This window comes from Stegostoma tigrinum, chromosome 21, assembly GCF_030684315.1.
Source record: "Stegostoma tigrinum isolate sSteTig4 chromosome 21, sSteTig4.hap1, whole genome shotgun sequence".
NCBI classification, from domain to species: Eukaryota; Metazoa; Chordata; class Chondrichthyes; order Orectolobiformes; family Stegostomatidae; genus Stegostoma; species Stegostoma tigrinum.
Window position 1 is genome coordinate 41,998,861 of NC_081374.1, and position 14,761 is coordinate 42,013,621.

At 54.7% G+C, this 14,761-nt stretch overlaps 1 protein-coding gene across 2 annotated transcripts in view; it reads right to left on the minus strand.

The window, feature by feature from the left end:
* The window catches only part of nras (NRAS proto-oncogene, GTPase), a 68,519-nt gene extending 62,384 nt beyond the window's left edge, over positions 1-6,135 (minus strand). The window contains exon 1 of one of the 2 annotated variants that reach the window (XM_048553290.2): positions 6,078-6,135. The gene's annotated coding sequence lies outside the window, so the exon portion shown is untranslated. Of the gene's footprint in view, positions 1-5,787; positions 6,049-6,077 lie in introns of those variants that run through there. The other variant, XM_048553289.2, reaches the window with a different exon arrangement.
* Positions 6,136-14,761: the final 8,626 nt, after the last annotated feature.

The following is a 14,761-nucleotide window of genomic DNA, read 5'->3' on the forward strand; positions in this document are numbered from 1 at the left end:
CAACCCCCCCACTCCCCACCCCCCCACAACCCCCCCACTCCCCACCCCCCCACAACCCCCCCACAACTCACCCCCCCCACAACTCACCCCCCCCACAACCCCCCCACTACTCACCCCCCCACAAACCCCCCACAACCCCCCCACTACTCACCCCCCCACAACGCCCCCCCCCACAACTCACCCCCCCCCACTCACCCCCCCACAACCCCCCCACTCCTCACCCCCCCCACAACCCCCCCACTCCTCACCCCCCCACAACCACCCCCACAACCCCCCACTCCTCACCCCCCCACAACCCCCCCCCACTCCTCACCCCCCACTCCTCAACCACCCACAACCCCCCCCACTCCTCACCCCCCCTCTCCTCACCCCCCCACAACCCCCCCCCACCCCCCCCACTCCTCACCCCCCCACAACCCCCCCCCACCCCCCCCACTCCTCACCCCCCCACAACCCCCCCCCACCCCACCCCCCCCACAACCCCCCCCACCCCACCCCCCCCCCCACAACCCCCCCCCACTCCTCACCCCCCCCCACAACCCCCCCCCCCTCACACCCCCCCCCCACCCACCCCCCCCCCACAACCCCCCCCACTACTCACCCCCCCACTCCTCACAAGTCACCCCCCCCACCCACCCCCCCCCCACTACTCACCCCCCCACCACTCACCCCCCCCACAACCCCCCCACTACTCACCCCCCCCCACAACCCCCCCCCACTACTCACCCCCCCACAACCCCCCCACACCCCCCCCCCACACCCCCCCCACACTCACCCCCCCACCACCCCCCACTCACCCCCCCCACCTCACCCCCCCCCACCTCACCCCCCCACCACCCCCCCCCACCTCACCCCCCCCACCTCACCCCCCCCACCCACCCCCCCCACAACCCCCCCCCCCCCACCCCCCCACAACCCCCCCCCACACCCCCCCCCCACCTCACCCCCCCCACACCCCCCCCCCCACCTCACCCCCCCACAACCCCCCCCCCCACCTCACCCCCCCACAACCCCCCCCCCCACAACCCCCCCCCCACCTCACCCCCCCCACAACCCCCCCCCCACAACCCCCCCCCACCTCACCCCCCCCACAACCCCCCCCCACAACCCCCCCCCCACCTCACCCCCCCACAACCCCCCCCCACAACCCCCCCCCCACCTCACCCCCCCACAACCCCCCCCACCTCACCCCCCCACTACTCACCCCCCCACAACTCACCCCCCCCACAACCCCCCCACTACTCACCCCCCCCACAACCCCCCCACTACCACCCCCCCACAAACCCCCCACAACCCCCCCCCACAACCCCCCCCACCACTCACCCCCCCCCACAACCCCCCCCCACCTCACCCCCCCCACCTCACCCCCCCACAACCCCCCCCCCACCTCACCCCCCCACAACCCCCCCCCACAACCCCCCCCCACCTCACCCCCCCCACCTCAACCCCCCCCACCACACCCCCCCCACCACACCCCCCCACAACCCCCCCCCCACCTCACCCCCCCACAACCCCCCCCCACAACCCCCCCCCCACCTCACCCCCCCCACAACCCCCCCCCCACACCCCCCCCCCCACAACCCCCCCCCCACCTCACCCCCCCACAACCCCCCCCCACAACCCCCCCCCACCTCACCCCCCCACAACCCCCCCCCCACCTCACCCCCCCACAACCCCCCCCCACAACCCCCCCCCCCACCTCACCCCCCCACACCCCCCCCCCACCTCACCCCCCCACAACCCCCCCCCACAACCCCCCCCCCACCTCACCCCCCCACAACCCCCCCCCACAACCCCCCCCCCACCTCACCCCCCCACAACCCCCCCCCCACAACCCCCCCCCCCCAACCCCCCCCCCCCACCTCACCCCCCCACAACCCCCCCCCCACACCCCCCCCCCCCACCTCACCCCCCCACAACCCCCCCCCCACCTCACCCCCCCACAACCCCCCCCCACCTCACCCCCCCCACAACCCCCCCCCACAACCCCCCCCCCACCTCACCCCCCCACAACCCCCCCCACCTCACCCCCCCCACAACCCCCCCCACCCCACCCCCCCACACCCCCCCCCACCCCACCCCCCCCACAAGCCCCCCCCACCTCACTCCCCCACAACCCCCCCCACCTCACCCCCCCACAACCCCCCCCACCTCACCCCCCCCACAACCCCCCCCACCTCACCCCCCCACAACCCCCCCCCACCTCACCCCCCCACAACCCCTCCACAACCCCCCCCACCTCACCCCCCCACAACCCCCCCCACCTCACCCCCCCACAACCCCCCCCACCTCACCCCCCCACAACCCCCCACCTCACCCCCCCACAACCCCCCCACACCACACCCCCCCCACAACCCCCCCACTCCTCACCCCCCCACACCCCCCCCACTCCTCACCCCCCCACAACCCCCCCACTCCTCACCCCCCCCACAACCCCCCCACTCCTCACCCCCCCCACTCCTCACCCCCCCCACAACCCCCCCACTCCTCACCCCCCCACTCCTCACCCCCCCACAACCCCCCCACACCTCACCCCCCCACTCCTCACCCCCCCCACAACCCCCCCACTCCACACCCCCCCACTCCTCACCCCCCCACTCCTCACCCCCCCCACAACCCCCCCACTCCTCACCCCCCCACTCCTCACCCCCCCACAACCCCCCCCACTCCTCACCCCCCCACAACCCCCCCCACTCCTCACCCCCCCACTCCTCACCCCCCCCACTCCCACCCCCCCCACAACCCCCCCACACCACACCTCACCCCCCCCACACCTCACCCCCCCCACAACCCCCCCACACCTCACCCCCCCCCACACCCCCCCCACACCTCACCCCCCCCACAACCCCCCCACACCTCACCCCCCCCACAACCCCCCCACACCTCACCCCCCCCACAACCCCCCCACACCTCACCCCCCCCACAACCCCCCCACACCTCACCCCCCCCCACAACCCCCCCACACCTCACCCCCCACAACCCCCCCACCACTCACCCCCCCCTCCCACAACCCCCCCACCACTCACCCCCCCCTCCCACAACCCCCCCCTCCCCACACCCCCCCCCCACCACTCACCCCTCCTCCCACAACCCCCCCACCACTCACCCCCCCTCCCACAACCCCCCCACCACTCACCCCCCCTCCCACAACCCCCCACCACTCACCCCCCGTCCCACAACCGCCCCACCACTCACCCCCCCCACAACCCCCCCTCCCACAACCCCCCCCTCACTCACCCCCCCCACAACCCCCCCCACCACTCACCACCCCCCACAACCCCCCCCCCTCCCCACAACCCCCCCACCACTCAACCCCCCCCCTCCCACAACCCCCCCCACCACTCAACCCCCCCACCCACAACCCCCCCCACCACTCACCCCCCCCCACAACCCCCCCACCACTCACCCCCTCCCACAACCCCCCCTCCCACAACCCCCCCTCCCCACAACCCCCCCTCCCCACAACCCCCCCTCCCACAACCCCCCCCCACCACCCCCCCCCCCCCCACAACCCCCCCCCCCCACAACCCCCCCCCCACAACCCCCCCCACCCCCCCCCCCACAACCCCCCCAACCCACAACCCCCCCTCCCACCACAACCCCCCCCAACCCACAACCCCCCCTCCCACAACCCCCCCCACCACTCACCCCCCCCCACCCACTCACCCCCCCCCCACAACCCCCCCACCACCCCCCCACCACTCACCACCCCCCCACCACTCCCCCCTCCCACAACCCCCCCCTCCCACAACCCCCCCACCACTCACCCCCCCCCCACCACTCACCCCCCCACAACCCCCCCACCACTCACCCCCCCACAACCCCCCCACAACCCCCCCACCACTCACCCCCCCACAACCCCCCCACCACTCACCCCCCCCGCACAATCCCCCCCACCACTCAACCCCCCCCACCACTCAACCCCCCGCACTCAACCCCCCACCACTCAACCCCCCGCACTCACCCCCCCACCATTCAACCCCCCACCATTCAACCCCCCAAACAACCCCCCCCCACCACACAACCCCCCCACCACTCACCCCCCCCAAACAACCCCCCCACCACACAACCCCCCCACCACTCACCCCCCCAAACAACCCCCCCCACCACTCACCCCCCCAAACAACCCCCCCACCACACAACCCCCCCACCACTCACCCCCCTCCCACAACCCCCCCCACCACACAACCCCCCCCACCACTCACCCCCCTCCCACAACCCCCCCCACCACACACCCCCCTCCCACAACCCCCCCACCACTCACCCCCCTCCCACAACCCCCCCACCACTCACCCCCCCACACAACCCCCCCACCACTCACCCCCCCACACAACCCCCCCACCACTCACCCCCCACCACTCACCCCCCACCACACAACCCCCCCCACCACTCACCCCCCTCCCACAACCCCCCCACCCCACAACCCCCCACCCCACAACCCCCCCCACCACTCACCCCCCCACCACTCACCCCCCCCACCACTCACCCCCCCCCACCACTCACCCCCCCCACCCACAACCCCCCCCCACTCACCCCCCCTCCCACAACCCCCCCCACTCACCCCCCCTCCACAACCCCCCCCACTCACCCCCCTCCCACTCACCCCCCCCAACCACTCACCCCCCCACCCACTCACCCCCCCCACCACCACTCACCCCCCCACCACCACTCACCCCCCAAACAACCCCCCCAAACAACCCCCCCCACCACTCACCCCCCTCCCACAACCCCCCCACCACTCACCCCCCCTCCCACAACCCCCCCACCACTCACACCCCCTCCCACAACCCCCCCACCACTCACACCCCCTCCCACTCACCCCCCCTCCCACTCACCCCCCCACCACCCACCCACCACTCACCCCCCCCACCACCCACCCACCACTCACCCCCCCACAACCACAACCCCCCCACCACCCACCACTCACCCCCCCACAACCCCACCACCACAACCCTCCCCCCGCACTCACACCCCCACACTACTTACCCCCACAACCCCCCCACTACTCACCGCCCCCACACTCACCGCCCTACAACACCCCACCATACTCGCCCCCCTACAACCCTCCCCACATACTCACCCCCTACAACCCTCCCCTCAGCCCTACAACCCTCCCCACATACTCACCCCCCTACAGCCCTCCCCTCAGCCCTACAACCCTCCCCACATACTCACCCCCCTACAACCCTCCCCTCAGCCCTACAACCCTCCCCACATACTCACCCCCCTACAGCCCTCCCCTCAGCCCTACAACCCTCCCCACATACTCACCCCCCTACAACCCTCCCCTCAGCCCTACAACCCTCCCCACATACTCACCCCCCTACAACCCTCCCCTCAGCCCTACAACCCTCCCCACATACTCACCCCCCTACAACCCTCCCCTCAGCCCTACAACCCTCCCCACATACTCACCCCCCTACAACCCTCCCCTCAGCCCTACAACCCTCCCACATACTCACCCCCCTACAACCCTCCCCTCAGCCCTACAACCCTCCCCACATACTCACCCCCCTACAACCCTCCCCTCAGCCCTACAACCCTCCCCACATACTCCCCCTACAACCCTCCCCTCAGCCCTACAACCCTCCCCTCAGCCCTACAACCCTCCCATCATACTCACCCCGCTACAACCCTCCCTCGCACTCACGCCCCCCGCACTCACCTCCCCCAACAACCCGTCTCGCACTCACCCCTTCCCTTCTGCCTCATCCAACCCTTCCTCTCCTACCCCCTTGCCCTCGTCCATTCGTTCCCCACCCACCCACCGCCCTCACTCCCACTCACCCTCCGCTGTCTCTCCAGCCCCCGCTGCCGGGCTCGGGCTCCAGCTGTGGGCGGTGCTCTGCACATGCGCACTCCACCCCCTCGCTAACGGCCGCGCTCGCGCCTCCAGCCCCACTTTCCGTGCGAAGGACAACCGGGCCTGGAGGACCCCGCCGCGAATACTCTCCACCGCCAACCCGCAGCACCACGTAGTCCACAGCCTACACCCGGATCCCACAGCTCCGTTCAAATATTGACTTCGCCACCTCCCTCAGACGTAGATACTGTTGTGTTACAAGCAAAAAATGTACCTCGGATTGTAGGACTTTAGGACGTTGGATGTACGCAAGCGCCTTGCTCGCAATGGCGTCTGGGATCTGTAGTCTTTCAACGTGGAGTGTTGCGTGGTGACGTCATCATACATTTGGAGTTATAAATAGCCCATATAAAAGCAGGCTGTGAGTGAGCACAGTAGTGTCAGAGCGGAATAGTGGCAGGAGCTGTGACAGGCCAATCTTTATCAAGTTATATCGTATAGAATACACATCCGCTTGTAGCAGATCAATAATCATAAGAGTCCACATTCGTTTACCAGCTTCCTCTCAGTCTGTGATTAGGATTCTGTAACTGTCTGAAATACCAGAAATATCCCAACCAGAATAAAATTACTTTATACCAAGGTGACCGATTCTGAAAAGGTACGGTAATCTCATAATATTAACCAGTAGAGTTTCTGACACTACCTAAACTTAGTGCCAACTTTTTCCCAGGTATTTGCTTTGCTTCTTGTCCAAAGCTTCAATTGATTTTTTTCGCCTTATAATCAGCCACAGGAACCCATTATTATATGCTCTGTGTGTGTGTGTGTGTGTGTGTATATAAGTTGCCTTTCCGTTCCCGTGGGGCATCCAGTGCCCTCTGCAGTGGGGAGAATTCGCTGCTTTTTTGGTGCAGTTGACTTCTCCTTTGAGTCTTTAAAACAAAACCCGCTTTGCCAAAGTTGTTGTATTCCTTCTCTTGAACAGATTTGTAGAATCAACTTTATAGTTCAAAGTACTTGAAGCCTGACTGTAAATTTGAATTCAGCCAACTGTGTTAGCTATTTGGGGTTTAAAATAAAACTTGCTTTGTCATTGGTTATGAAGGAACAACGTCTTAAATACAAAATGCACTCCATGCCAATTTGGCTGACGTTGGACATTAGCTTGCAGAATCACGGGAGTGTTGTGGTGTAAAAGGAGACTATTCGGCCTGCATTAATCTGCATTTCGTGTAGAGTTAAGCCACTAGCTTTGGCGTCAGCTGGAGAAAACCACATCACTCGTTGATTGTGTAAAACCACATCATATTTAGTCACGATTAAGATGTCTGTCTGATTGGCACCATGCATGCAGTAGTCTTAAAGCAGCATCTACTTGAAACTGATGAGACATTGAATCAGGGCTACAGTCTATTGAATCTGTAGAGTACTGTGTATAGGATTAAAGGCAGGATTCTCGGCCGTGTGGAGGAACAGCAGGATCTTGGTGTTCAAGTGCATAGCTCTCTCAAAGTTGCCACCCAGGTGGATAAGTTTATTAAGAAAGCATATGGTGTTTTGGCTTTCATTAACAGGGGGATCGAGTTTAAGAACCGCGAAGTTTTGCTGCAGCTCCACAAAACCCTGGTGAGACTACACTTGAAATATTGTGCCCAGTTCTGGTCACCCTATTATAGGAAAGATGTGGAGGCTTTGGAGAGGGTGCAAAGGAGGTTTACCAGGATGCTGCCTGGACTAGAGGGTTTGTCTTACGAGGAGAGGTTGACTGAGCTCGGACTTTTCTCTCTGGAGAGAAGGAGGAAGAGAGGTGACCTGATCGAGGTGTACAAGGTAATGAGAGGCATGGATAGAGTCGATAGCCAGAGACTTTTCCCCAGGTCATAGTTTTAAGGTGTTAGGAGGAAGGTATAGAGGAGACGTCAGAGGGAGGTTCTTCGCATAGTGAGTTGTGAGTGCATGGAATAGTTTACCAGTGGTAGTCGTGGAAGCGGAGTCATTTGTGACATTTAAGCGACTGCTGGACATGCGCATGGTCAGTGAATTGAGGGGAATGTAGGTTAGGTTATTTTATTTTTGGATTAGGATTATTCCACGGCACAACATCATGGGCCGAAGGGCCTGTACTATGCTGTACTTTTCTATGTGCTATATCACTGTCTACAATATTTCCACATTTTGTGGAATTAAAAATGAATGAAAACTTAGAGCACAGAAAGTTCAAGCCATCATGCCTACGCTCACTCTCCAAAAGCTGGCAACCCAGCAGATCAGGCAGCATCAGTGGAAATCTAAACAGCATTAATATTTCAGGTTCATAATCTTTCATCAGAAGCTGGACAATTTAGATATGTAAGAGACATTAATTGGGCAAAATGAGTAATTCAGAAAAAGAACAAAGAGCCACATTAATTGGCAACAGTTGGTGAATCAAAGTGAATGGTAATGGAACAAGTAAAATTAACTAAAGGTACATCTGAATGGCAGAATCATGAACAGATAATAACGAACAAAATAATAGCAAGACAAAATCTGAAACAGGTAACAAAAAATGATGGGAGATATTAAGGTCTGAAATTCTTGAGTTCATTGTTATAAGACCATAAGACATAGGAGCAGAAATTTGGCCATTCGGCCCATTGAGTCTACTCTGCCATTCAATCATGGCTGATAAGTTCCTCAACCCCATTCTCCTGCTTTCTCCCCGTAACCCTTGGTCCCCTTATAATCAAGAACCTATCTATCTCAGACTTAAATGTACTCGATGACCTGCCTCCATAGCCTTCTATGACAGTGAATTCCATATTGGAGGGCTGTAAATCGTTAAATCAAAAGATGTGGTTCTAGCCCTCAAGCTCGCATTTATCTTCATTGGAACATTGAAGCAAACCGAGGATACAGACTTAATGTGAGATAAATGTGGAGAATTCTAATGACAGAGCAGTTGAAACTTGGAGATGTGCTTGTTCCTGAATGGAAGTGTGCTACAAAACAATCACCCAATTTGTGTGTAGCCTCCTTATAGTGTAAAGGAGATCACACAAGTGTTGCATTTCCTGACAAGACTGTTATCTTTTCTCATCCTTAGCCCACTCCTCAATCATCCGCAACACCCCATAGGACTGCGACACTGCAGTGTTTCAATGAAGGTCAATGTAAGTTTAAGGAATAGAAACTCAGTTTTCAGCGAGGCACTTTGCGGCTTTCCAGACTCTCACACCGAGTTCAACAATTTCAGACAATGAATTCCTTTTATTTTGCATTTTCTTTGACTGTGTCAGCTCAAATCTTGTTTTTGAATGTTGCTGAAAAGCGTCTTGAACTCAAGAAGACTAAATTTCAGACAATTACAACAATAAAAAACAACAAGAGAAGATGGTTGGTTAGTGAGGTGACTGATTAGCCAAAGCATTGTCATGGAGAATGGAACGGGGTGTCTTACTTTTCTCACTTTATTTTCGGATGGAATTCTGCCAAAAATGCCTTGGCTCTTCACGTTATCGATGCCGCTCATGATTTTTTAAACCCCTATAACATAACTCCTCAGCATCCAATGCTCCAGGGAAAATAGCCCCAGCCTATTCAGCCTTTCTCTACAGCTCAACTCTCCAGTCCTAGTCATGTTCTTGGAAATCTTTTCTGAACCCTTTCAAGTTTAACAACATATTTCCTGTAGCAGGGAGACCAGAATTGAATGCAGAGTCCCAAAAGTGGCCTAACTGATGTCCTGCATAGCCTCAACATGACATCCCAACTCCTATGCTCACTGATCAATAAATACCTTCTTCACCACCCTGCCGATCTGTGACCCCCACTTTCAGGCAACTATGAACTTGCACCCCTAAGTGTCTTTGTTCAGCAACACTCCCCAGAGCGCCACCATTAAATTACTGCCCTGATTTGCCTTACCAAAATGCAACACCTCACATTTACCTAAGCTAAACTCCACCTGCCACTGCTCAGCCCATCTGATTAAGACCCCTTTGGAATCTGAAATAAACTTCACTGTCCACTACACTACTGGATTATTTTTTCCTCATTTGCTCCATTAACGCTCTCTGTGGCCAAGCAGCATTAACTGTTTCGCCCTTTAAAGCCTCTCCCCTTCCACGCTATCTGAAACTGTCTCTCCAAATGGCTGTACATGCTGAGAATATCGATGATCTGAAAACACTTTGGTAGTGAAAATATTGTGACACATTGTGAAAAAATGTATCAGTGCCAGAATGCGTCCTCATTCTCAGCAGAGTACAACAAAAACAGTGAGTAAAGAGGTTCTGCCAAATGAAGGAGATTCTTAAATCATTCCATTGAAGTTAATAACCTGTTAGTATTTTTGCTGCATGGAACATGCTTTAGTCAGCATGGCAGAAGTTGTATTCCCTTGTTTAAGATATTCTGAAAATCTCAGTTTTGCTTCTTGACGACATATGGGTGAGAAGATTTACACAATCAAGACAACATTTGAGTTAAAAGATATCTCACATTTGAAACATGGTGAACATTGTTTCTTCATTAGGTTGTTTCTGACTAATGACTGGATAAATTCCGGGCTGATTACAGGCATGCAATGGTGATAAAAGTATTTGTGAAAACTTAAGAACTATGTAAGGAGATCACAACCACTGACCTTTGGGTAATAAAATCTTTAACAAAGAAAACAAACCTGACAGAGCTGTGAGGAAAATAAATGTTGAGCCACAGAATGGCATGTGATCATACACACGGTCAAAGATGTGAGCTTTTAAGAGGTTGCAGGAACGGCGGAAGCTGTAGAGATGGAGAGGCAGTTCGTGCAAGTATTTAAATCAAAAAGTGGCAAGTTGAAATGTGAAGGAATGGTTAGCTGGCAGTCATTAACGATTAGAATAATGCACATGCAAGTTTTGTATAGAGTATGGCGTAACATAGATTTGGATAAATAGATGCTTATAGAAGGTGAAGAATGAGGGCCTGGCCAGTAGGGTATTGCAATAGTCAAGACTGAACATGATGAGAGTGTAGATAAGAGCTTTAGATATAAATAGAATGCTATAGAAAAGGAAGCAGTGATGTTATTGAGGTGGCATAGTGCTAGTGTCACTCAATTACTAAATCAACAGGCCCAGGCTAATTCTCTGGGCACACAGGTTCAAATCCATGACAGCAGTAGGTAGAATTTAAATTCAGTTAATAAATCTGAATTGATAGTTAAGCTCAGAAGTACTGTAAGCAGTTCTGACTGATATATTTAAGAGGCAGCTCAGAGGTTCACTTGGATGATTCCAGTTAAGAAGGGATTGTCTTATGAATAAAGGCTAAACAGGTTGGTACTCTACTGGCTGGAATTTAGACAAATGAAAGGTGATTTCACTGAAACATTAGGATTCTTAAGGCGGACTTACAGGGTAAATGATGAGAGGATGTTACCCCTCATGGGAGAGTCTAGGACCAGAGGGCATAGTTTCACAATAAAGGGATGCCAATTTAAGACTGAGATGAGGATGGATTTCGTCTCTCAGAGGGTTATGAGTCTTTGGAACTCGGTGTCACAGTGATTGGGGGCAGACCCCTTGTGTATATATAAGAGATAGATAGATTCTTGATTAGTAGGGAATTAAGGGTTACAAGAAAAACACAGGAATGAAGACATGAGGACTGTAGGAACAGCCATGATTCTGTTGAAATGGCTGAGCAGGCTCAAGGGGTCGAACAGCCTACTCCAGTCTTTTAGATTTATAACCTAATGGTCTCAGTAACAGTGACCACAAATTATTATCAATTTGTTGTAAAAGTCCACCAGGTTCACTAAAGACATTTAGGAATGGAAATCTGCCATCTTTACAGATGGTCTGGCGTACATGTGACATCAAACCCAAACAATGGGGGTTGACACTTAACCGAAATGGCCCTAACAAGCCATCAGATCAGGGACGTTTCAGGATGAGCAACAAATGCTGGCCTTACCGACGATGCCCATAGCCCAGCAGAGATAAAAAGGTGGATTTGGGTGATGAAGAGGATGGAATTTGGGTGGAAGTCAAAAAGCCTGCTGGGATGATGAACAGTCTGGTTGGCGCTGAGAAAGTGACTGTGGAGGATAATGGAGACAGCAGTAAGACCAACGTGCACTGGGAAAGGGAGTAACACGTTGGGGAACCATTTAATATTTCAGGAGCTCTTGAAGTCAGCACAGCATTAATATCCCATTTCCAAGTTTCCTAATTAGAAACAGTGAGACTGAGAGGGCTGACACTCCGAATCTGCCAGTGGAAAGATTACTTCTTGATGGGGTCCAGGCAGGCATCCGGAAGATGGAACTGACCATTAATTCAGCAACCACAGAAATGGAATGTAGACCTGGGTAAATGACTCTCCCTCGGACCACACGCAAACATTCTCCACACTGCCGGGCTAGGGTTAGGTTTAGGGTTGGGGTTATCATGATGAAATCCTGAAATGTTAACACATTTTTGATTTCAGATTCACAGCACTCACAGCAGATGGTAGTCCATAACTGTCATGACCTTGCATTTCAAAAGATTTACTGACTTGGGAAATGTGAGTGGGCTACTTGCAAAAGCAAATCCCCGTAATCTGATGTTGCCAGCTTTATCTTGCCAATTCCTTAACTCGACATAGCTTCTACCCAACTCATTCATCTCACTCCCAGCTGGCACTTGTCCTCATTTTTGCCCCACCTGGTCCACTGGGAAAGTGGGCTTGTTGCAGACATCGGCAACAACATTCCATGAAATGTTGAGTCTTCTGAAGCACTGCACGCATCAAGAGAGCTGACCCAAGACAGAATGTCTGCACCCATGCTCTGCTCTGGACAGAAAGCTGCTGCTGCTGTTCATTAGAAAATAAACATAAAGGTCTAGATTCTTAATAGATGAAAAAATACCTTGGGCCAAGTGATCAACAAACAAATCAAATGCCTCAAACGATAAACAGCCTCAAAATAGCTATGATACAGGGTGGACTACCTTCAGCAGCTTACCAATGTGTGAGGTTAGTGCCAAAGGTGGCAGAGTTCTAAAAAAAAAGGATAAAGCAGACCCAGAGAAGGTCTCTTGTTCTGCAGTGGGTAGTGATTCTACCTCTGGGCTATAAGGCTCAGGTTCAAGTCCTACCCACTCTAGGGGTGTGTAGTCACATCTCTGAGCAGGAATAAGTAAAGCAGGCTTAGGGATGGGTCTGCAAAACTGACTGTCCCAGGCTGGGAGTAGCCTGTGTATGCCAGAAGTACTGGCCCTACAGTATTATGGTGTTCAATGATAAATTATATTCCTTTCCAGTCGGGCTTTCTGAGTTATCACCCCCACTTATTTGCAGATCTGCCTGGGTTAAACTCAGGGGCTTGTATCGGGTTCCTGACCTGTCAGAAATATTTGAGTATTTAACCCACTCATCTGTATCTGATTTCCCCCCACCAACAACCCCCCAGCCATCTGTACCCTTGGCAGTGAACATTCTGCCCAGTGGGTTTTCCCAGTGATTAGTGAAATCACCCATCCAAGACAGCACATGAAACAGAAGGCTGAAAGGACAGGCAATGGAAGGAGTGAGCAAAGTGATCAAAAGTTGGTGCTAGGCATCACTGCCATCTGTCTGGGTGTTGACCCTGTATCTGCAGGCAATCTTACGAGGAGGCAATAATGAGAAGTGGAATGCTATGGCAAAGGTGGCACAGGGTTGGCAAGAGAACGGATGCTGTAGTCATAATTGGCTATGCAACAACTACAACTTATGTTTCTATGGCACCTTAATGAAATATAGTGTCCCAGGGTGCTTGACCAGACAGTTATAAAATAAAATGCAGTATTGACTCACATCAGCAGATATTGGGCCTGATGACCAAATGTTTGGCCAGAGAATTAGATTCAAACGAGTGGCTTAAATGAGAAAGGTAGGGGGAGGACTTGCTCTAAGCTCAGCCAGTCCTCTAGAATTGACTGGTGGAAGTGAGGAGTAGAAGGAGAGTGGTGCCCAAAGATTTAGAAGGGTGAGGAGAACTATTGCAGCAGGTCACAGAGAATGCTGTGTGAGTCTCTAGTCAGAGCCACTTTAGTTACCTGGGACACCAGTTCCATAGGAAAATCTGTAACATGGAGTTGGGGAATAATGGAGCTTCCAGAATGATTGAAAGTGAGGCAGGAAAAGACAAACAACAAGTTTTATTTTCAGGAAGTCTCACTGTAGTAATTTAAAGAAAAAAATTTATAAACCATGGTGACCTCTTCTGACTCTCATCTCCATCATCCAATTCCTCAGAAGCGAATTGGTTGAGTTCCACTCTCATGTAGTCAATTGTAATCAAGGAATCTGCTGCGATCACTTCCCTAAAGTGGAAACAGAAACATCAACAGGCAGCCACCTGAAAAGGAGAGTGACAGCAGGATGTTAGTTACAAGCATTCAGTATGGAAGGCAGTGGAGGCAAGTTAATTGTTTGTGATAGGGATGTTTGAAGAGCCAAACCATCACATTGCAAAATACAACATTCGTTGTCAATGAAGGTTGCTGTTCAGAATCGTTAGATGGAAGTGGAAATCCAGCGGTCTCTACTACAAGAGCCAGCTTTCGTGTTCCCATGCCAACTTGAAAATCCACTGCATTTCCTACGCTCTGCAATTGCAAGGGTATCAGGCAAGAACACATCACAAATAGTCCTTCAGAAAGAAAATACTTGTGTTTGGCAACTTCTTTTGTGAACTTGGGGTATTCCAAGCATTTTAAAGTAACTTAAGGTACCTTTGAAATGTAGTAATAGTTGTAATGTAGAAAGTTCAGCATCAGTTTGTTAGGTTTTGTGCTCACGTCACCAGTGCAGGACTTGATACTGGCCAAGGAGCAAGTGCAAGATAAGGAGCTTGCAATCTTACAAAGCTTGATAAAGATTGCAGATAATGTCGATCTGAAAATGCACAGTCAATTTGCAAACATGGTTAAATTAGTCATTGGTGCTTTACTTTCA